This window comes from Prenolepis imparis, unplaced genomic scaffold (assembly GCF_030444845.1).
Source record: "Prenolepis imparis isolate NDT839.2.m4 unplaced genomic scaffold, iyPreImpa1.0 SCAF_9, whole genome shotgun sequence".
In the NCBI taxonomy this organism is placed as follows: Eukaryota; Metazoa; Arthropoda; class Insecta; order Hymenoptera; family Formicidae; genus Prenolepis; species Prenolepis imparis.
The window spans coordinates 12951507-12974089 of record NW_028141167.1 but is presented as its reverse complement, the minus strand read 5'-3'; the positions used below and the strand labels follow the sequence as shown (position 1 = coordinate 12974089).

The following is a 22583-nucleotide window of genomic DNA, read 5'->3' as shown; positions in this document are numbered from 1 at the left end:
TGATATACATAAAATTAGATTGCGTCGCATGGGATCAGCGGTAAAAAAGTATCGATTTCTAATATTTAAAGACGAGCCAAAAATTCATCGATTATACATTTTAATAGTACATTGATTACAGAATCATTTGGTACCAAACAGACACCAGCGTACTGACTTTTTCATTTGCTATACATAAAATAAGGATGCGTCGCACAGGGTCCGCATCAAAAAAGTATCAATTTCTAATATTTTAAGACGAGCCAAAAATTCATCGATTATACATTTTAATAGTACATTGATTACAGAATCATTTGGTACCAAACAGACACCAGCGTACAAATTTTTTAACTTGATATACTTAAAATAATGTTGCGTCGCATAGGGTCAGCGTTAAAAAAGTATCAATTTCTAATATTTTAAGACGAGCCAAAAATTCATCGATTATACATTTTAATAGTACATTTATTACAGAATCATTTGGTACCAAGCAGACAACAGCGTACAAATTTTTTAACTTGATATACATAAATTAAGGTTGCGTCGCATGGGGTCAGCGGTAAAAAAGTATCGTTTTCTAATATTTAAAGACGAGCCAAAAATTCATCGTTTATACATTTTAATAATACATTGATTACAGAATCATTTGGTACCAAACAGACACCAGCGTACAAACTTTTTCATTTGCTATACATAAAATAAGGATGCGTCGCACAGGGTCCGCGTCAAAAAAGTATCGATTTCCAATATTTTAAGACGAGCCAAAAATTCATCGATTATACATTTTAATAGTACATTGATTACAGAATCATTTGGTACCAAACAGACACCAGCGTACAAATTTTTTAACTTGATATACTTAAAATAATGTTGCGTCGCATAGGGTCAGCGGTAAAAAGTATCGATTTCCAATATTTTAAGACGAGCCAAAAATTCATCGATTATACATTTTAATAGTACATTGATTACAGAATCATTTGGTACCAAACAGACACCAGCGTACAAACTTTTTCATTTGCTATACATAAAATAAGGATGCGTCGCACAGGGTCCGCGTCAAAAAAGTATCGATTTCCAATATTTTAAGACGAGCCAAAAATTCATCGATTATACATTTTAATAGTACATTGATTACAGAATCTTTTGGTACCAAGCAGACAACAGCGTACAAATTTTTTAATACGATAAACATAAAATAAGGATGCGTCGCACAGGGTCCGCGTCAAAAAAGTATCGATTTCTAATATTTTAAGACGAGCCAAAAATTCATCGATTATACATTTTAATAGTACATTGATTACAGAATCTTTTGGTACCAACCAGACAACAGCGTACAAATTTTTTAACTTGATATACATAAATTAAGGTTGCGTCGCATGGGGTCAGCGGTAAAAAAGTATCGTTTTCTAATATTTAAAGACGAGCCAAAAATTCATCGTTTATACATTTTAATAATACATTGATTACAGAATCATTTGGTACCAAACAGACACCAGCGTACAGACTTTTTCATTTGCTATACATAAAATAAGGATGCGTCGCACAGGGTCCGCATCAAAAAAGTATCAATTTCTAATATTTTAAGACGAGCCAAAAATTCATCGATTATACATTTTAATAGTACATTGATTACAGAATCATTTGGTACCAAACAGACACCAGCGTACAGACTTTTTCATTTGCTATACATAAAATAAGGATGCGTCGCACAGGGTCCGCATCAAAAAAGTATCAATTTCTAATATTTTAAGACGAGCCAAAAATTCATCGATTATACATTTTAATAGTACATTTATTACAGAATCATTTGGTACCAAGCAGACAACAGCGTACAAATTTTTTAACTTGATATACATAAATTAAGGTTGCGTCGCATGGGGTCAGCGGTAAAAAAGTATCGTTTTCTAATATTTAAAGACGAGCCAAAAATTCATCGATTATACATTTTAATAGTACATTGATTACAGAATCATTTGGTACCAAACAGACACCAGCGTACAAACTTTTTCATTTGCTATACATAAAATAAGGATGCGTCGCACAGGGTCCGCGTCAAAAAAGTATCGATTTCCAATATTTTAAGACGAGCCAAAAATTCATCGATTATACATTTTAATAGTACATTGATTACAGAATCTTTTGGTACCAAGCAGACAACAGCGTACAAATTTTTTAATACGATAAACATAAAATAAGGATGCGTCGCACAGGGTCCGCGTCAAAAAAGTATCGATTTCTAATATTTTAAGACGAGCCAAAAATTCATCGATTATACATTTTAATAGTACATTGATTACAGAATCATTTGGTACCAAACAGACACCAGCGTACAAACTTTTTCATTTGCTATACATAAAATAAGGATGCGTCGCAAAGGGTCCGCGTCAAAAAAGTATCAATTTCTAATATTTTAAGACGAGCCAAAAATTCATCGATAATACATTTTAATAGTACATTGATTACAGAATCTTTTGGTACCAAGCAGACAACAGCGTACAAATTTTTTAATACGATAAACATAAAATAAGGATGCGTCGCACAGGGTCAGCGGTAAAAAGTATCGATTTCCAATATTTTAAGACGAGCCAAAAATTCATCGATTATACATTTTAATAGTACATTGATTACAGAATCTTTTGGTACCAAGCAGACAACAACGTACAAATTTTTTAACTTGATATACATAAAATAATGTTGCGTCGCATAGGTTCAGCGGTAAAAAGTATCGATTTCCAATATTTTAAGACGAGCCAAAAATTCATCGATTATACATTTTAATAGTACATTTATTACAGAATCTTTTGGTACCATGCAGACACCAGCGTACAAATTTTTTAATACGATAAACATAAAATAAGTATGCGTCGCACAGGGTCAGCGGTAATAAGTATCGATTTCCAATATTTTAAGACGATCCAAAAATTCATCGATTATACATTTTAATAGTACATTGATTACAGAATCATTTGGTACCAAACAGACACCAGCGTACAGACTTTTTCATTTGCTATACATAAAATAAGGATGCGTCGCACAGGGTCCGCATCAAAAAAGTATCAATTTCTAATATTTTAAGACGAGCCAAAAATTCATCGATTATACATTTTAATAGTACATTGATTACAGAATCATTTGGTACCAAACAGACACCAGCGTACAGACTTTTTCATTTGCTATACATAAAATAAGGATGCGTCGCACAGGGTCCGCATCAAAAAAGTATCAATTTCTAATATTTTAAGACGAGCCAAAAATTCATCGATTATACATTTTAATAGTACATTTATTACAGAATCATTTGGTACCAAGCAGACAACAGCGTACAAATTTTTTAACTTGATATACATAAATTAAGGTTGCGTCGCATGGGGTCAGCGGTAAAAAAGTATCGTTTTCTAATATTTAAAGACGAGCCAAAAATTCATCCATTATACATTTTAATAGTACATTGATTACAGAATCATTTGGTACCAAACAGACACCAGCGTACAAACTTTTTCATTTGCTATACATAAAATAAGGATGCGTCGCTCAGGGTCCGCGTCAAAAAAGTATCGATTTCCAATATTTTAAGACGAGCCAAAAATTCATCGATTATACATTTTAATAGTACATTGATTACAGAATCTTTTGGTACCAAGCAGACAACAGCGTACAAATTTTTTAATACGATAAACATAAAATAAGGATGCGTCGCACAGGGTCCGCGTCAAAACAGTATCGATTTCTAATATTTTAAGACGAGCCAAAAATTCATCGATTATACATTTTAATAGTACATTGATTACAGAATCTTTTGGTACCAACCAGACAACAGCGTACAAATTTTTTAACTTGATATACATAAAATTAGATTGCGTCGCATGGGATCAGCGGTAAAAAAGTATCGATTTTTAATATTTAAAGACGAGCCAAAAATTCATCGATTATACATTTTAATAGTACATTGATTACAGAATCATTTGGTACCAAACAGACACCAGCGTACAGACTTTTTCATTTGCTATACATAAAATAAGGATGCGTCGCACAGGGTCCGCATCAAAAAAGTATCAATTTCTAATATTTTAAGACGAGCCAAAAATTCATCGATTATACATTTTAATAGTACATTGATTACAGAATCATTTGGTACCAAACAGACACCAGCGTACAAATTTTTTAACTTGATATACTTAAAATAATGTTGCGTCGCATAGGGTCAGCGGTAAAAAAGTATCAATTTCTAATATTTTAAGACGAGCCAAAAATTCATCGATTATACATTTTAATAGTACATTTATTACAGAATCATTTGGTACCAAGCAGACAACAGCGTACAAATTTTTTAACTTGATATACATAAATTAAGGTTGCGTCGCATGGGGTCAGCGGTAAAAAAGTATCGTTTTCTAATATTTAAAGACGAGCCAAAAATTCATCGTTTATACATTTTAATAATACATTGATTACAGAATCATTTGGTACCAAACAGACACCAGCGTACAAACTTTTTCATTTGCTATACATAAAATAAGGATGCGTCGCACAGGGTCCGCGTCAAAAAAGTATCGATTTCCAATATTTTAAGACGAGCCAAAAATTCATCGATTATACATTTTAATAGTACATTGATTACAGAATCATTTGGTACCAAACAGACACCAGCGTACAAATTTTTTAACTTGATATACTTAAAATAATGTTGCGTCGCATAGGGTCAGCGGTAAAAAGTATCGATTTCCAATATTTTAAGACGAGCCAAAAATTCATCGATTATACATTTTAATAGTACATTGATTACAGAATCATTTGGTACCAAACAGACACCAGCGTACAAACTTTTTCATTTGCTATACATAAAATAAGGATGCGTCGCACAGGGTCCGCGTCAAAAAAGTATCGATTTCCAATATTTTAAGACGAGCCAAAAATTCATCGATTATACATTTTAATAGTACATTGATTACAGAATCTTTTGGTACCAAGCAGACAACAGCGTACAAATTTTTTAATACGATAAACATAAAATAAGGATGCGTCGCACAGGGTCCGCGTCAAAAAAGTATCGATTTCTAATATTTTAAGACGAGCCAAAAATTCATCGATTATACATTTTAATAGTACATTGATTACAGAATCTTTTGGTACCAACCAGACAACAGCGTACAAATTTTTTAACTTGATATACATAAATTAAGGTTGCGTCGCATGGGGTCAGCGGTAAAAAAGTATCGTTTTCTAATATTTAAAGACGAGCCAAAAATTCATCGTTTATACATTTTAATAATACATTGATTACAGAATCATTTGGTACCAAACAGACACCAGCGTACAGACTTTTTCATTTGCTATACATAAAATAAGGATGCGTCGCACAGGGTCCGCATCAAAAAAGTATCAATTTCTAATATTTTAAGACGAGCCAAAAATTCATCGATTATACATTTTAATAGTACATTGATTACAGAATCATTTGGTACCAAACAGACACCAGCGTACAAATTTTTTAATACGATAAACATAAATTAAGGATGCGTCGCACAGGGTCCGCGTCAAAAAAGTATCAATTTCTAATATTTAAAGACGAGCCAAAAATTCATCGATTATACATTTTAATAGTACATTGATTACAGAATCATTTGGTACCAAACAGACACCAGCGTACAAACTTTTTCATTTGCTATACATAAAATAAGGATGCGTCGCAAAGGGTCCGCGTCAAAAAAGTATCAATTTCTAATATTTTAAGACGAGCCAAAAATTCATCGATAATACATTTTAATAGTACATTGATTACAGAATCTTTTGGTACCAAGCAGACAACAGCGTACAAATTTTTTAATACGATAAACATAAAATAAGGATGCGTCGCACAGGGTCAGCGGTAAAAAGTATCGATTTCCAATATTTTAAGACGAGCCAAAAATTCATCGATTATACATTTTAATAGTACATTGATTACAGAATCTTTTGGTACCAAGCAGACAACAAAGTACAAATTTTTTAACTTGATATACATAAAATAATGTTGCGTCGCATAGGTTCAGCGGTAAAAAGTATCGATTTCCAATATTTTAAGACGAGCCAAAAATTCATCGATTATACATTTTAATAGTACATTTATTACAGAATCTTTTGGTACCATGCAGACACCAGCGTACAAATTTTTTAATACGATAAACATAAAATAAGTATGCGTCGCACAGGGTCAGCGGTAATAAGTATCGATTTCCAATATTTTAAGACGAGCCAAAAATTCATCGATTATACATTTTAATAGTACATTGATTACAGAATCATTTGGTACCAAACAGACACCAGCGTACAGACTTTTTCATTTGCTATACATAAAATAAGGATGCGTCGCACAGGGTCCGCATCAAAAAAGTATCAATTTCTAATATTTTAAGACGAGCCAAAAATTCATCGATTATACATTTTAATAGTACATTTATTACAGAATCATTTGGTACCAAGCAGACAACAGCGTACAAATTTTTTAACTTGATATACATAAATTAAGGTTGCGTCGCATGGGGTCAGCGGTAAAAAAGTATCGTTTTCTAATATTTAAAGACGAGCCAAAAATTCATCGATTATACATTTTAATAGTACATTGATTACAGAATCATTTGGTACCAAACAGACACCAGCGTACAAACTTTTTCATTTGCTATACATAAAATAAGGATGCGTCGCACAGGGTCCGCGTCAAAAAGTATCGATTTCCAATATTTTAAGACGAGCCAAAAATTCATCGATTATACATTTTAATAGTACATTGATTACAGAATCTTTTGGTACCAAGCAGACAACAGCGTACAAATTTTTTAATACGATAAACATAAAATAAGGATGCGTCGCACAGGGTCCGCGTCAAAAAAGTATCGATTTCTAATATTTTAAGACGAGCCAAAAATTCATCGATTATACATTTTAATAGTACATTGATTACAGAATCTTTTGGTACCAACCAGACAACAGCGTACAAATTTTTTAACTTGATATACATAAAATTAGATTGCGTCGCATGGGATCAGCGGTAAAAAAGTATCGATTTCTAATATTTAAAGACGAGCCAAAAATTCATCGATTATACATTTTAATAGTACATTGATTACAGAATCATTTGGTACCAAACAGACACCAGCGTACTGACTTTTTCATTTGCTATACATAAAATAAGGATGCGTCGCACAGGGTCCGCGTCAAAAAAGTATCAATTTCTAATATTTTAAGACGAGCCAAAAATTCATCGATTATACATTTTAATAGTACATTGATTACAGAATCATTTGGTACCAAACAGACACCAGCGTACAAATTTTTTAACTTGATATACTTAAAATAATGTTGCGTCGCATAGGGTCAGCGTTAAAAAAGTATCAATTTCTAATATTTTAAGACGAGCCAAAAATTCATCGATTATACATTTTAATAGTACATTTATTACAGAATCATTTGGTACCAAGCAGACAACAGCGTACAAATTTTTTAACTTGATATACATAAATTAAGGTTGCGTCGCATGGGGTCAGCGGTAAAAAAGTATCGTTTTCTAATATTTAAAGACGAGCCAAAAATTCATCGTTTATACATTTTAATAATACATTGATTACAGAATCATTTGGTACCAAACAGACACCAGCGTACAAACTTTTTCATTTGCTATACATAAAATAAGGATGCGTCGCACAGGGTCCGCGTCAAAAAAGTATCGATTTCCAATATTTTAAGACGAGCCAAAAATTCATCGATTATACATTTTAATAGTACATTGATTACAGAATCATTTGGTACCAAACAGACACCAGCGTACAAATTTTTTAACTTGATATACTTAAAATAATGTTGCGTCGCATAGGGTCAGCGGTAAAAAGTATCGATTTCCAATATTTTAAGACGAGCCAAAAATTCATCGATTATACATTTTAATAGTACATTGATTACAGAATCATTTGGTACCAAACAGACACCAGCGTACAAACTTTTTCATTTGCTATACATAAAATAAGGATGCGTCGCACAGGGTCCGCGTCAAAAAAGTATCGATTTCCAATATTTTAAGACGAGCCAAAAATTCATCGATTATACATTTTAATAGTACATTGATTACAGAATCTTTTGGTACCAAGCAGACAACAGCGTACAAATTTTTTAATACGATAAACATAAAATAAGGATGCGTCGCACAGGGTCCGCGTCAAAAAAGTATCGATTTCTAATATTTTAAGACGAGCCAAAAATTCATCGATTATACATTTTAATAGTACATTGATTACAGAATCTTTTGGTACCAACCAGACAACAGCGTACAAATTTTTTAACTTGATATACATAAATTAAGGTTGCGTCGCATGGGGTCAGCGGTAAAAAAGTATCGTTTTCTAATATTTAAAGACGAGCCAAAAATTCATCGTTTATACATTTTAATAATACATTGATTACAGAATCATTTGGTACCAAACAGACACCAGCGTACAGACTTTTTCATTTGCTATACATAAAATAAGGATGCGTCGCACAGGGTCCGCATCAAAAAAGTATCAATTTCTAATATTTTAAGACGAGCCAAAAATTCATCGATTATACATTTTAATAGTACATTGATTACAGAATCATTTGGTACCAAACAGACACCAGCGTACAAATTTTTTAACTTGATATACTTAAAATAATGTTGCGTCGCATAGGGTCAGCGGTAAAAAAGTATCAATTTCTAATATTTTAAGACGAGCCAAAAATTCATCGATTATACATTTTAATAGTACATTTATTACAGAATCATTTGGTACCAAGCAGACAACAGCGTACAAATTTTTTAACTTGATATACATAAATTAAGGTTGCGTCGCATGGGGTCAGCGGTAAAAAAGTATCGTTTTCTAATATTTAAAGACGAGCCAAAAATTCATCGTTTATACATTTTAATAATACATTGATTACAGAATCATTTGGTGCTAAACAGACACCAGCGTACAAATTTTTTAATACGATAAACATAAATTAAGGATGCGTCGCACAGGGTCCGCGTCAAAAAAGTATCAATTTCTAATATTTTAAGACGAGCCAAAAATTCATCGATTATACATTTTAATAGTACATTGATTACATAATCATTTGGTACCAAACAGACACCAGCGTACAAACTTTTTCATTTGCTATACATAAAATAAGGATGCGTCGCACAGGGTCCGCGTCAAAAAAGTATCGATTTCCAATATTTTAAGACGAGCCAAAAATTCATCGATTATACATTTTAATAGTACATTGATTACAGAATCATTTGGTACCAAACAGACACCAGCGTACAGACTTTTTCATTTGCTATACATAAAATAAGGATGCGTCGCACAGGGTCCGCATCAAAAAAGTATCATTTTCTAATATTTTAAGACGAGCCAAAAATTCATCGATTATACATTTTAATAGTACATTTATTACAGAATCATTTGGTACCAAGCAGACAACAGCGTACAAATTTTTTAACTTGATATACATAAATTAAGGTTGCGTCGCATGGGGTCAGCGGTAAAAAAGTATCGTTTTCTAATATTTAAAGACGAGCCAAAAATTCATCGATCATACATTTTAATAGTACATTTATTACAGAATCATTTGATACCAAGCAGACAACAGCGTACAAATTTTTTAACTTGATATACATAAAATAAGATTGCGTCGCATGGGATCAGCGGTAAAAAAGTATTGATTTCTAATATTTAAAGACGAGCCAAAAATTCATCGATTATACATTTTAATAGTACATTGATTACAGAATCTTTTGGTACCAAGCAGACAACAGCGTACAAATTTTTTAATACGATAAACATAAAATAAGTATGCGTCGCACAGGGTCCGCGTCAAAAAAGTATCAATTTCTAATATTTTAAGACGAGCCAAAAATTCATCGATTATACATTTTAATAGTACATTGATTACAGAATCATTTGGTACCAAGCAGACAACAGCGTACAAATTTTTTAACTTGATATACATAAAATAAGATTGCGTCGCATGGGATCAGCGGTAAAAAAGTATCGATTTCTAATATTTAAAGACGAGCCAAAAATTCATCGATTATACATTTTATTAGTACATTGATTACAGAATCATTTGGTACCAAACAGACACCAGCGTACAGACTTTTTCATTTGCTATACATAAAATAAGGATGCGTCGCACAGGGTCCGCATCAAAAAAGTATCAATTTCTAATATTTTAAGACGAGCCAAAAATTCATCGATTATACATTTTAATAGTACATTGATTACAGAATCATTTGGTACCAAACAGACACCAGCGTACAAATTTTTTAACTTGATATACTTAAAATAATGTTGCGTCGCATAGGGTCAGCGGAAAAAAGTATCGATTTCCAATATTTTAAGACGAGCCAAAAATTCATCGATTATACATTTTAATAGTACATTGATTACAGAATCTTTTGGTACCATGCAGACACCAGCGTACAAATTTTTTAATACGATAAACATAAAATAATTTTGCGTCGCATACGGTCAGCGGTAAAAAAGTATCAATATCTAATATTTTAAGACGAGCGAAAAATTCATCGATTATACATTTTAATAATACATTGATTACAGAATCATTTGGTACCAAACAGACACCAGCGTACAAATTTTTTAATACGATAAACATAAATTAAGGATGCGTCGCACAGGGTCCGCGTCAAAAAAGTATCAATTTCTAATATTTTAAGACGAGCCAAAAATTCATCGATTATACATTTTAATAGTACATTGATTACATAATCATTTGGTACCAAACAGACACCAGCGTACAAACTTTTTCATTTGCTATACATAAAATAAGGATGCGTCGCACAGGGTCCGCGTCAAAAAAGTATCAATATCTAATATTTTAAGACGAGCGAAAAATTCATCGATTATACATTTTAATAATACATTGATTACAGAATCATTTGGTACCAAACAGACAACAGCGTACAAATTTTTTAACTTGATATACATAAATTAAGGTTGCGTCGCATGGGGTCAGCGGTAAAAAAGTATCGTTTTCTAATATTTAAAGACGAGCCAAAAATTCATCGATTATACATTTTAATAGTACATTTATTACAGAATCATTTGATACCAAGCAGACAACAGCGTACAAATTTTTTAACTTGATATACATAAAATAAGATTGCGTCGCATGGGATCAGCGGTAAAAAAGTATTGATTTCTAATATTTAAAGACGAGCCAAAAATTCATCGATTATACATTTTAATAGTACATTGATTACAGAATCATTTGGTACCAAACAGACACCAGCGTACAAACTTTTTCATTTGCTATACATAAAATAAGGATGCGTCGCAAAGGGTCCGCGTCAAAAAAGTATCAATTTCTAATATTTTAAGACGAGCCAAAAATTCATCGATAATACATTTTAATAGTACATTGATTACAGAATCTTTTGGTACCAAGCAGACAACAGCGTACAAATTTTTTAATACGATAAACATAAAATAAGGATGCGTCGCACAGGGTCAGCGGTAAAAAGTATCGATTTCCAATATTTTAAGACGAGCCAAAAATTCATCGATTATACATTTTAATAGTTCATTTATTACAGAATCATTTGGTACCAAGCAGACAACAGCGTACAAATTTTTTAACTTGATATACATAAATTAAGGTTGCGTCGCATGGGGTCAGCGGTAAAAAAGTATCGTTTTCTAATATTTAAAGACGAGCCAAAAATTCATCGTTTATACATTTTAATAATACATTGATTACAGAATCATTTGGTACCAAACAGACACCAGCGTACAAACTTTTTCATTTGCTATACATAAAATAAGGATGCGTCGCACAGGGTCCGCGTCAAAAAAGTATCGATTTCCAATATTTTAAGACGAGCCAAAAATTCATCGATTATACATTTTAATAGTACATTGATTACAGAATCATTTGGTACCAAACAGACACCAGCGTACAAATTTTTTAACTTGATATACTTAAAATAATGTTGCGTCGCATAGGGTCAGCGGTAAAAAGTATCGATTTCCAATATTTTAAGACGAGCCAAAAATTCATCGATTATACATTTTAATAGTACATTGATTACAGAATCATTTGGTACCAAACAGACACCAGCGTACAAACTTTTTCATTTGCTATACATAAAATAAGGATGCGTCGCACAGGGTCCGCGTCAAAAAAGTATCGATTTCCAATATTTTAAGACGAGCCAAAAATTCATCGATTATACATTTTAATAGTACATTTATTACAGAATCATTTGGTACCAAGCAGACAACAGCGTACAAATTTTTTAACTTGATATACATAAATTAAGGTTGCGTCGCATGGGGTCAGCGGTAAAAAAGTATCTTTTTCTAATATTTAAAGACGAGCCAAAAATTCATCGATTATACATTTTAATAGTACATTTATTACAGAATCATTTGATACCAAGCAGACAACAGCGTACAAATTTTTTAACTTGATATACATAAAATAAGATTGCGTCGCATGGGATCAGCGGTAAAAAAGTATTGATTTCTAATATTTAAAGACGAGCCAAAAATTCATCGATTATACATTTTAATAGTACATTGATTACAGAATCTTTTGGTACCAAGCAGACAACAGCGTACAAATTTTTTAATACGATAAACATAAAATAAGGATGCGTCGCACAGGGTCCGCGTCAAAAAAGTATCAATTTCTAATATTTTAAGACGAGCCAAAAATTCATCGATTATACATTTTAATAGTACATTCATTACAGAATCTTTTGGTACCAAGCAGACAACAGCGTACAAATTTTTTAATACGATAGACATAAAATAAGGATGCGTCGCACAGGGTCCGCGTCAAAAAAGTATCGATTTCTAATATTTTAAGACGAGCCAAAAATTCATCGATTATACATTTTAATAGTACATTGATTACAGAATCTTTTGGTACCAACCAGACAACAGCGTACAAATTTTTTAACTTGATATACATAAAATAAGATTGCGTCGCATGGGATCAGCGGTAAAAAAGTATCGATTTCTAATATTTAAAGACGAGCCAAAAATTCATCGATTATACATTTTAATAGTACATTGATTACAGAATCATTTGGTACCAAACAGACACCAGCGTACAGACTTTTTCATTTGCTATACATAAAATAAGGATGCGTCGCACAGGGTCCGCATCAAAAAAGTATCAATTTCTAATATTTTAAGACGAGCCAAAAATTCATCGATTATACATTTTAATAGTACATTTATTACAGAATCATTTGGTACCAAGCAGACAACAGCGTACAAATTTTTTAACTTGATATACATAAATTAAGGTTGCGTCGCATGGGGTCAGCGGTAAAAAAGTATCGTTTTCTAATATTTAAAGACGAGCCAAAAATTCATCGTTTATACATTTTAATAATACATTGATTACAGAATCATTTGGTACCAAACAGACACCAGCGTACAAACTTTTTCATTTGCTATACATAAAATAAGGATGCGTCGCACAGGGTCCGCGTCAAAAAAGTATCGATTTCCAATATTTTAAGACGAGCCAAAAATTCATCGATTATACATTTTAATAGTACATTGATTACAGAATCATTTGGTACCAAACAGACACCAGCGTACAAATTTTTTAACTTGATATACTTAAAATAATGTTGCGTCGCATAGGGTCAGCGGTAAAAAGTATCGATTTCCAATATTTTAAGACGAGCCAAAAATTCATCGATTATACATTTTAATAGTACATTGATTACAGAATCATTTGGTACCAAACAGACACCAGCGTACAAACTTTTTCATTTGCTATACATAAAATAAGGATGCGTCGCACAGGGTCCGCGTCAAAAAAGTATCGATTTCCAATATTTTAAGACGAGCCAAAAATTCATCGATTATACATTTTAATAGTACATTGATTACAGAATCTTTTGGTACCAAGCAGACAACAGCGTACAAATTTTTTAATACGATAAACATAAAATAAGGATGCGTCGCACAGGGTCCGCGTCAAAAAAGTATCGATTTCTAATATTTTAAGACGAGCCAAAAATTCATCGATTATACATTTTAATAGTACATTGATTACAGAATCTTTTGGTACCAACCAGACAACAGCGTACAAATTTTTTAACTTGATATACATAAATTAAGGTTGCGTCGCATGGGGTCAGCGGTAAAAAAGTATCGTTTTCTAATATTTAAAGACGAGCCAAAAATTCATCGTTTATACATTTTAATAATACATTGATTACAGAATCATTTGGTACCAAACAGACACCAGCGTACAGACTTTTTCATTTGCTATACATAAAATAAGGATGCGTCGCACAGGGTCCGCATCAAAAAAGTATCAATTTCTAATATTTTAAGACGAGCCAAAAATTCATCGATTATACATTTTAATAGTACATTGATTACAGAATCATTTGGTACCAAACAGACACCAGCGTACAAATTTTTTAACTTGATATACTTAAAATAATGTTGCGTCGCATAGGGTCAGCGGTAAAAAAGTATCAATTTCTAATATTTTAAGACGAGCCAAAAATTCATCGATTATACATTTTAATAGTACATTTATTACAGAATCATTTGGTACCAAGCAGACAACAGCGTACAAATTTTTTAACTTGATATACATAAATTAAGGTTGCGTCGCATGGGGTCAGCGGTAAAAAAGTATCTTTTTCTAATATTTAAAGACGAGCCAAAAATTCATCGATTATACATTTTAATAGTACATTGATTACAGAATCATTTGGTACCAAACAGACACCAGCGTACAAACTTTTTCATTTGCTATACATAAAATAAGGATGCGTCGCACAGGGTCCGCGTCAAAAAAGTATCGATTTCCAATATTTTAAGACGAGCCAAAAATTCATCGATTATACATTTTAATAGTACATTGATTACAGAATCTTTTGGTACCAAGCAGACAACAGCGTACAAATTTTTTAATACGATAAACATAAAATAAGGATGCGTCGCACAGGGTCCGCGTCAAAAAAGTATCGATTTCTAATATTTTAAGACGAGCCAAAAATTCATCGATTATACATTTTAATAGTACATTGATTACAGAATCTTTTGGTACCAACCAGACAACAGCGTACAAATTTTTTAACTTGATATACATAAATTAAGGTTGCGTCGCATGGGGTCAGCGGTAAAAAAGTATCGTTTTCTAATATTTAAAGACGAGCCAAAAATTCATCGTTTATACATTTTAATAATACATTGATTACAGAATCATTTGGTACCAAACAGACACCAGCGTACAGACTTTTTCATTTGCAATACATAAAATAAGGATGCGTCGCACAGGGTCCGCATCAAAAAAGTATCAATTTCTAATATTTTAAGACGAGCCAAAAATTCATCGATTATACATTTTAATAGTACATTGATTACAGAATCATTTGGTACCAAACAGACACCAGCGTACAAATTTTTTAACTTGATATACTTAAAATAATGTTGCGTCGCATAGGGTCAGCGGTAAAAAAGTATCAATTTCTAATATTTTAAGACGAGCCAAAAATTCATCGATTATACATTTTAATAGTACATTTATTACAGAATCATTTGGTACCAAGCAGACAACAGCGTACAAATTTTTTAACTTGATATACATAAATTAAGGTTGCGTCGCATGGGGTCAGCGGTAAAAAAGTATCTTTTTCTAATATTTAAAGACGAGCCAAAAATTCATCGATTATACATTTTAATAGTACATTTATTACAGAATCATTTGATACCAAGCAGACAACAGCGTACAAATTTTTTAACTTGATATACATAAAATAAGATTGCGTCGCATGGGATCAGCGGTAAAAAAGTATTGATTTCTAATATTTAAAGACGAGCCAAAAATTCATCGATTATACATTTTAATAGTACATTGATTACAGAATCTTTTGGTACCAAGCAGACAACAGCGTACAAATTTTTTAATACGATAAACATAAAATAAGGATGCGTCGCACAGGGTCCGCGTCAAAAAAGTATCAATTTCTAATATTTTAAGACGAGCCAAAAATTCATCGATTATACATTTTAATAGTACATTGATTACAGAATCTTTTGGTACCAAGCAGACAACAGCGTACAAATTTTTTAATACGATAGACATAAAATAAGGATGCGTCGCACAGGGTCCGCGTCAAAAAAGTATCGATTTCTAATATTTTAAGACGAGCCAAAAATTCATCGATTATACATTTTAATAGTACATTGATTACAGAATCTTTTGGTACCAACCAGACAACAGCGTACAAATTTTTTAACTTGATATACATAAAATAAGATTGCGTCGCATGGGATCAGCGGTAAAAAAGTATCGATTTCTAATATTTAAAGACGAGCCAAAAATTCATCGATTATACATTTTAATAGTACATTGATTACAGAATCATTTGGTACCAAACAGACACCAGCGTACAGACTTTTTCATTTGCTATACATAAAATAAGGATGCGTCGCACAGGGTCCGCATCAAAAAAGTATCAATTTCTAATATTTTAAGACGAGCCAAAAATTCATCGATTATACATTTTAATAGTACATTTATTACAGAATCATTTGGTACCAAGCAGACAACAGCGTACAAATTTTTTAACTTGATATACATAAATTAAGGTTGCGTCGCATGGGGTCAGCGGTAAAAAAGTATCGTTTTCTAATATTTAAAGACGAGCCAAAAATTCATCGATTATACATTTTAATAGTACATTGATTACAGAATCTTTTGGTACCATGCAGACACCAGCGTACAAATTTTTTAATACGATAAACATAAAATAATTTTGCGTCGCATAGGGTCAGCGGTAAAAAAGAATCAATTTCTAATATTTTAAGACGAGCCAAAAATTTATCGATTATACATTTTAATAGTACATTTATTACAGAATCATTTGGTACCAAGCAGACAACAGCGTACAAATTTTTTAACTTGATATACATAAATTAAGGTTGCGTCGCATGGGGTCAGCGGTAAAAAAGTATCGTTTTCTAATATTTAAAGACGAGCCAAAAATTCTTCGATTATACATTTTAATAGTACATTTATTACAGAATCATTTGGTACCAAGCAGACAACAGCGTACAAATTTTTTAACTTGATATACATAAAATAAGATTGCGTCGCATGGGATCAGCGGTAAAAAAGTATCGATTTCTAATATTTAAAGACGAGCCAAAAATTCATCGATTATATATTTTATTAGTACATTGATTACAGAATCATTTGGTACCAAACAGACACCAGCGTACAGACTTTTTCATTTGCTATACATAAAATAAGGATGCGTCGCACAGGGTCCGCATCAAAAAAGTATCAATTTCTAATATTTTAAGACGAGCCAAAAATTCATCGATTATACATTTTAATAGTACATTGATTACAGAATCATTTGGTACCAAACAGACACCAGCGTACAAATTTTTTAACTTGATATACTTAAAATAATGTTGCGTCGCGTAGGGTCAGCGGTAAAAAGTATCGATTTCCAATATTTTAAGACGAGCCAAAAATTCATCGATTATACATTTTAATAGTACATTGATTACAGAATCTTTTGGTACCATGCAGACACCAGCGTACAAATTTTTTAATACGATAAACATAAAATAATTTTGCGTCGCATAGGGTCAGCGGTAAAAAAGTATCGTTTTCTAATATTTAAAGACGAGCCAAAAATTCATCGATTATACATTTTAATAGTACATTTATTACAGAATCATTTGGTACCAAGCAGACAACAGCGTACAAATTTTTTAACTTGATATACATAAAATAAGATTGCGTCGCATGGGATCAGCGGTAAAAAAGTATCGATTTCTAATATTTAAAGACGAGCCAAATATTCATCGATTATACATTTTATTAGTACATTGATTACAGAATCATTTGGTACCAAACAGACACTAGCGTACAGACTTTTTCATTTGCTATACATAAAATAAGGATGCGTCGCACAGGGTCCGCATCAAAAAAGTATCAATTTCTAATATTTTAAGACGAGCCAAAAATTCATCGATTATACATTTTAATAGTACATTGATTACAGAATCATTTGGTACCAAACAGACACCAGCGTACAAATTTTTTAACTTGATATACTTAAAATAATGTTGCGTCGCATAGGGTCAGCGGAAAAAAGTATCGATTTCCAATATTTTAAGACGAGCCAAAAATTCATCGATTATACATTTTAATAGTACATTGATTACAGAATCTTTTGGTACCATGCAGACACCAGCGTACAAATTTTTTAATACGATAAACATAAAATAATTTTGCGTCGCATACGGTCAGCGGTAAAAAAGTATCAATATCTAATATTTTAAGACGAGCGAAAAATTCATCGATTATACATTTTAATAATACATTGATTACAGAATCATTTGGTACCAAACAGACACCAGCGTACAAATTTTTTAATACGATAAACATAAATTAAGGATGCGTCGCACAGTGTCCGCGTCAAAAAAGTATCAATTTCTAATATTTTAAGACGAGCCAAAAATTCATCGATTATACATTTTAATAGTACATTGATTACATAATCATTTGGTACCAAACAGACACCAGCGTACAAACTTTTTCATTTGCTATACATAAAATAAGGATGCGTCGCACAGGGTCCGCGTCAAAAAAGTATCGATTTCCAATATTTTAAGACGAGCCAAAAATTCATCGATTATACATTTTAATAGTACATTGATTACAGAATCATTTGGTACCAAACAGACACCAGCGTACAGACTTTTTCATTTGCTATACTTAAAATAAGGATGCGTCGCACAGGGTCAAATTGCAAATTGAACAGTCGCAAATTGAATTAAATAATGCTTTATTTATATATAAAATATATATACTTTACTACACATACCTTTCTCTCTATTCTTTCCTACTTCCTCTTCCTCCTTTCTTCGTCTTCTTTATCTATATTTTCTTTAATTTAATTTAATGTTATGTACACATAATATCATGTATATCATAATATAAACCACAATAATTGCATTCACAAATTGAATACACTATTAACCTCTCAATATATACATTTGAACTGTCAAAATGCGTATATACATTTGAACTGTCAAAATGCGTCGCTCAACCTTGACAGGCTTTTATCAATATGAAGTAATGTACAACGCAGCACACATCGAGATAACCAATCAGCATCGCGGAAAAGAGGCAACAATACTTGCGAGAATCGACTTAACATGCACTTTTTAGAAAAGGGATACTTTCTACTTAAAAAAAATACTTATATATTGAAAAATAATTATACGCGCATTATAATTATAAATTATATAATATTTTTTTAATTATATTATATCAGAACTTGTGGGAAGTAACTTTTGTTTAGCGGCTAATAACTCAACGCTATCGAGGCTTCCGAGGCTCTGCCTCTCACATTGTCTCGCCACAGTGGGATGCTCTTCCGTTGTGTTTTTTCTATAAACCTGGCACTAGCTACAAATCAGTTTCACTGTGACTCGCGCGGTCGGAGCGACGACACACTCGTGCGGAAATAATGCCACTAATGGAGAAAAATCGCCCAGGTGTGAAACGCGGTGTGCCTTCGTATCCGCTAATGTGCTACACGATGTGCTACAACTACCCGCGCAATTAAGCGAAACATGTCGTCGGGACGTTGAAAAAAAAAAAGAGAGAGAGCCAACGGAAACACACACGTTGTCATTAGAGAATCCTTTTCGCAGCTAAGCATAACTAGTAGACGTAATGTGTGTTTATTAAATAAAAATATATGCGCGATACATTAATCCTTCTGTCAATGCATAATTTTTCATCTTTTCGTCAATGTATGGATACCCAGATATATACCAACCTCGTGTTTTTAACATATTGCATGGTAACAATTTTCTTTTATTCTTTGCGCTGTTATATTTTAGGAGATATTTTCCGAATACAAAGACTCTTTGTATTTTGTTTCGGAGAAAAGTTTCGACACATTTTTACAATTGCTCTGGTTTACTCGGTAACTCGCTCATGACAGAAGGGTTAAATTAATGTACGACGTAAAACGAATGAGATAAGCGAATTAATTATGTAACAAGGAATTTTTGCGAAAATTGCCGACACTATTCGAGTAAGATGCCCGATGAATGTTCAATCCTTTTTAGCCTTTCTTTCGACGACTAATCTAACTCAGGGTAACAAGTGCGCAAAGTGATCGCGTTGACCTGATTTTCCGCGAGATTAATCCGTGATTCACTTTCGGAACCGTTCTAGTCTCTCTCCCGTCTGGGAGGGGGGCTTTATTTTTCCATCCCCTTTTATCGCATCGACGTACGCGACGATCCACATAACGAGAGCGAGAGCGAGAGAGAGAGAGGGTTGAGGGGTAGAAGGGGGTTGGAAGTCGACGCGGCCGAAGGATCTTCGGGATCCTTCGAATTGGAGGGAATCGGGAGACTGTGAAATTTTCATTCGAGCTGCCAGTAACGCCGGAATGTCGCCGCTGACCGCTCGCTGGGAATTCACTCTTGCTCCTCGCCTAATAACTCGGAGGTAGCAGAAGAGAGGGATGCTTCTGCAGATACGGGGCTGTAACAAAGGGATAATTGAATCAGAAGGACAAACGGTCTTCGCATACGGATATTTTGTCTCGGTTGTTGGGTTTTCACAGCCGACCAAAAAATATATTTTACAATCCTGCGCGCACAACATATTCGTCGTCAGCTAGAGAGTGTAATGCATTTTTTTATTTTTTTTTTATCCGCCCTTTTCTCGGATTATTTCTAAACAACCGTTGCGCAGTCGCGCTCTCTCGTTGGAAAAAAAAGAAAAGGAAAAAGATACGGCACTTAATTAATACGCGAGACACATACATACATACACGTAAATTTTATTCCGTCGAGGGTCGAAGCGCAAAAACGAAACGCGGGGGAGTGCAATTAATTAATTATTCCCTTATTACGCTACACTGCGACGCGCGGGGAGAGAAAGGGGGAGGGAGGGAGGAAAACGAGAGACTGTGCACAGTCGTCTCATTTCTGACTACCTAGCGAAAATTTCACTAAAGTGCTGCTCATGTGGAAATGACATAATTCGCGTGCGGCAAGGGCAATTGGCAGTAATTAAAGTGGGGTAGAGAGAGAGAGAGAGAGAGAGGGTGGGATGGCCGGAGGGCAGCGGGGCATGAATGAAATTAAGGTGGGTAGCGAAGATGACCGTTTACATGGGTCCACGTCTGCTCGCTCTCTCTCTCTCTCTCACTCTCTCTCTGTGCCGCGACAATAAAACGAATTTGCATACGGGACAACTCGCCCCCGGACGAATGTGTCCCGTGTCTGCCTCTCGAGTGGAACATTTTCCTCGGACGGACGTATAGGAGGAGTCATCGAAAAGGCCGAATTGCCGTGTATTAAGAATTTATTATATTCGACTTTCTCCCCCCATCTCCCCCCTTTGAATCACAAATATCGCGACAACAGTCACGTAAAACAAATTTTGACAAAGACGAACGACTGAAAGATAGTTATTAATCATTCTACAACACGAGAGAACGTAATTTTCAATTTATACAGCGAGCTCTATCTTGTGAGAAAGTTTGATATAATTAGAATTTCGCGTTTTAATCTGTCAATGAATGGATACTCGAAGCCACTTTAAATGTTAAAAATGTGTGTCGGAATTTTTCTCTGCCCGTATACAAAATACAAAGAGCCTTTGTATTCTGAAACCTCCTAAAATATAATAAGAAAGAAATCTTTATCAAACTTAAAAATAATTCGTTTGAAATTAAACTTGAAAAATATTTAAAAAATTAGTAATCCTCTAATTGTATAATCAAAGATAGTATATAATTAAATATAAAAAAATTTTAATTTTTATATTGATAGATTTAAATAAATTATTAAAGAGTAAATTAATAAAACAATAGGGTAATATATATATAATATTTGTCTATAGAACAAAAATATAATTGAAATTAATATTACAACGATTATATAAAATTTAGACAAAATAATTCTTTGTTCATAAGTGATGCCCAGCACAGCTGTTATAAAGAAATTATTATAATACAATGTGTCGAAAATGCCCGGACACCCGTACATTGACGGAAAGATGAGAAATGATGCATTGACAGAAGGATTAAAGGATCATCGAACGAAGACAAGACTATGAAACATTAATAAAAAAAAAAGCACACACAGGGGGAAACGAAGTGAAGAATTTTTGCGGCGAGCTCGTTGGTGTGCGCGCTCGCTCGCTCGCGCTATATAACGTATTTGCGAGAGATCCGCCGCGCTGATGGACATATAATGCGACGTGTGATTGTAGGCCCGCCAATCGCGGCCGATTGTGCCCCTGAAGGCCCGCTAACTATCTCAAACTAGCCCCATTCAAGCCTCGCGACCTCTCTCTATCCGCATCTATCCGTCTATATCCATCTCTGTGGAGCCCGCCACCTCAGCTACTCTACCCCTTTCGCTTTCCCAACCCTCGGGTCCCCTTCGACCCCTCCCTCTACCCCATTTCCGCGCTTCAAAGCGAGCGCGCGGGTCTAAGCGCGTCGCGTCTCCGCTCGGTTCCTCCGCGTTTACATATATGCGTGCGTGTGTATTTTATATATATATATATAT

The 22583-nt window shown here is 33.3% G+C and overlaps 1 protein-coding gene across 1 annotated transcript in view; it reads left to right on the top strand.

Annotated features, from left to right (window-relative positions):
* The window catches only part of Spz5 (spatzle 5 Toll-1 receptor), a 73296-nt gene that overhangs the window by 25009 nt on the left and 25704 nt on the right, over positions 1-22583 (top strand). The gene's annotated exons all lie outside the window — the stretch shown is intronic.